The sequence below is a fragment of the Peromyscus maniculatus genome, chromosome X (genome assembly GCF_049852395.1).
Source record: "Peromyscus maniculatus bairdii isolate BWxNUB_F1_BW_parent chromosome X, HU_Pman_BW_mat_3.1, whole genome shotgun sequence".
NCBI classification, from domain to species: domain Eukaryota; kingdom Metazoa; phylum Chordata; class Mammalia; order Rodentia; family Cricetidae; genus Peromyscus; species Peromyscus maniculatus.
In genome coordinates this window covers 4,312,231-4,315,655 of record NC_134875.1, presented here as the reverse complement: position 1 = coordinate 4,315,655, position 3,425 = coordinate 4,312,231, and the positions used below count along the sequence as shown (strand labels likewise).

Here is a 3,425-nt window from a genome sequence, read left to right as displayed (position 1 = left end):
GCCAGTATTCATTATCTTTCCATAGTGATGAAATTTCCTCATTAGTTAAAGGTACTACAAATTCTGCTGGGTCCATTTCTGTCAACTGGTGAAGTCTTAATTTATCTTTTTGAATCAAATCAGAGATCTTTTCTTTATAAGACTTTAATTTCTGATTTGGTTTATGTGGTAGAAATATCCCTTCCAATATAATATCTTCCCTTTGCATCAAAATACCTGTTGGGGAATATGTGGAGAGGAATATGACAAGAATGCATTTAAGTTCTGGACCCACATGATCCACATTTGCTTCTCAAATTGTCTTTTCTACTAAAGCTAATACCTTCTCAGCTTAGGCTGATAATTCTCTTGGACTATTTAATTCTTTGTCCCCTTCTAAGGTATTATCCAAATTTTGTAGTCCATCTTTGGGTATTCCCATGATACCCAGTAAGTTGAAAATGCTTCCTAATAACTTTTGAAAATCATTAGGAGTCTTCAATCGATCTCTCCTTTGTTGTACCTTTTGGGGTCTAATTTTTTGTAGCTCTATCTTATATCCTAAGTAATTGATAGAATCTCCTCTTTGTATTTTTTCAGGAGCAATTTGCAGTCCCCAGTGAAGCAAAACTTTTTTTACTTCTTCAAACATGCTTTCTAATATATCTAACTTTGGATCAGCTAATAGGATATCATCCATATAGTGATAAATTATGGATTGTGGAAACTTTACATGAATTATCTCCAATGGTTTCTGCACAAAGTAGGGCTGTTTAACATTCCCTGTGGGAGGACCTTCCATTGATATCTCTTGACTGGCTGAGAATTGTTATTAGGTACTGTGAAGGCAAAATTTTCTCTATCATTTTCTTGTAAGGGTATGGTAAAGAAATAGTCTTTTAAGTCAATAACTCTTATAGGCCATTCTTTGGGTAGCAGAAAGGGCAAGGGCATCCCAGTCTATAGGGAGCCCATTGGCTGAATTACTTTATTAATAGCTCTCAGATCTGTCAGCATTCTCCAATTACCAGACCTTTTTTTTAAAATAACAAATATAGGATAATTCCAAGGGCTAGTTGATTCTTCAATGTGTTGAGCATTTAACTGCTCTTGAACCAGCTGTTCTAAAGCTTGTAGCTTCTTTTTTGTAAAAGGCCATTGCCCAACCCAGACGGGTTTTTTAGTTAGCCATTTTAAAGGTAAGGCAGTTGGTACTTCTGAGAGTTTAGCAGCAGTTGTGCTCCAAGAAAACAGCATTGTGTAGAAACAGCTGGGACTGATGCACATATGAACTCACAGAGACTATAACATCATGTACAAGATCTGCACAAACTGAAGCCAGATAAAATCCCAGCATGGAAAATTAGACACAAATTCCTACTCCTAACCAAACAGCTGTTTGGTTTTTGTTTGTTTGTTTGTTTGTTTGTTTGTTTGTTTTTTAATAGTTTAATGTATTTTAATAGCAAACTTACATGAACAACACAGAAAACAGACAACATTAAAAACATGTACTTGCATGTAGGATAACTCAGTTAGAAAAGTACAGTGAATGGATGGAATCTACTGTATGATAAAAATGCTACAAACACCATTTAGTTGCTGTTAATAAGAAATTTATTTATTTTTAAAAATCCAAATGCTGGTATTGTCCAGAAAATTTTAACAGGTTTATTTATAATTGTTATAAAGTTGAACTGTTGAAATGTGTTCACTGAAACATTTTGCTTGCATTAATGCTTTACATCTTGCATTTATATTAAAAATTCACACACAAATGAAAATGGAAAAACTGCCAATACCTGATTTCTGTCCCCTATTTTCCACTCATAATCATATGCTTAGATACCTTTTGACCCTATGGACAAAAATATCTAACAACCAAAACTACTGATAATAGGAAGAAGAAGAAAAAAAATTGAGAATGAAATGTTTCCTCTTATAGTGGACTCTTAAGCACGTTCTCCGCGTATGCGGCCTGCCAGCCAGATATCTTTTGGCATAATTGTTACACATTTGGCATGGATAGCACACAGGTTGGTATCTTCATAAAGGCCAACCAGATAGGCTTCACTTGCTTCCTGCAAAGCAGCAATAGCTGCACTCTGGAAGCGCAGATCTGTTTTGAAGTCCTGAGCAAATTCTTGCACCAGACGCTGGAAGGGGAGCTTGCAAATCAGAAGTTCAGTGGACTTCTGATTTCACTGAGTACCACAGTACCAGGCCTGTAATGATGAGGTTTCTTCACCCCCTCCAGTAGAAGGCACACTCTTGAGGGCAACTTTTGAAGCCAGTTGTTTCCTGGGTGCTTTGCCACCAGTGGATTTGTGGACAGTCTGCTTTGTACGAGCCATGGTATGGGCACCTCCTTACTTACCCCCCTTCTCCTTTGGCTGGAGCTCTGCAAGAGAGAGGCAGCGCTGGCGTTAGGGAGTGACAGCAGCATGGCGATGGCTGCTAACACCCCAAACAGCTATTTGTAACTGATAGCTGTTGAGAGAGGAAAAAGTCAGTTTTCTTCAATGGAATGACACTTGGTATATCAACCACACTCGAGGGCAAGCCCCATGACCAGGAGTAGTTAGCCAACACAAAACAGACTCAATGATTTTTAGTGCTTTTTATTTTGTTTTGTATTATTTGGAGTGTTTTTTGTCTTTTTTTATTAAATTTGTTTTGATTTTCTTTTTTCTTTTTGAGAGAAAAAATGTGAAGTTGTATGTGTAAGGGAGGTGGGAAGGATCTAGGAGGATTTGGGGGAGGGAAAATAATATGATCAAAATATGCTGTATGATTTAAATAAGAAATAAATTCAAAAGAACAAATATTAGGAGAAACAATTTCCTCTTGGGGTGACATGAATTGCCTAGTAGAAAGCCCCTACATAGTTGCAAATTAATGCAGCCATGATGGAAGAAATTTTTAAAGGTTTTCCAAAACTTAAGTCTGAACTATTATATGATACAGAAGTCCCAAGTCTGGGTATACATACAAAGCAAATGGCATATGTGTTTTGAAGAACCCATGTTCACTGAAGTATTAATAGCCAAGAAAGGAAAAAAAAACTTAAGCATATATTAACTAATAAATGAGTAAAGAAAACATGGTACATATACATAATGAAATATGAGTATGCCATGAAGTAAATGGAATCTTGTCATTTGGAACAACATGGATGAGCCTTGAGAACATCTTGTTAAAGTGAAATAAACCAGGCACAGAATGACAAGTACTACATGATCTCATTCATATGTGAATATGAAAAATGTTAATATTGTCATAGTAAGTACAATGGTATTAATACCTGGAAGGTAGGGAAATAGAGTAAGAAAATTGCTAGTTGCTGTAAAGGATAAGTCCCATTATACAGTATGATGACCATAGTTATCAAACATATAAGATTCATTTGAAAATAGCATAGAAAGAGAATTTCAAATAATATCTGT

The 3,425-nt window shown here is 35.9% G+C and overlaps 1 pseudogene; it reads right to left on the bottom strand.

Moving 5' to 3' along the window:
* Positions 1–1,929: 1,929 nt before the first annotated feature.
* LOC143270949 (histone H3.3A-like) lies at positions 1,930–2,353 on the bottom strand (annotated as a pseudogene).
* Positions 2,354–3,425: the final 1,072 nt, after the last annotated feature.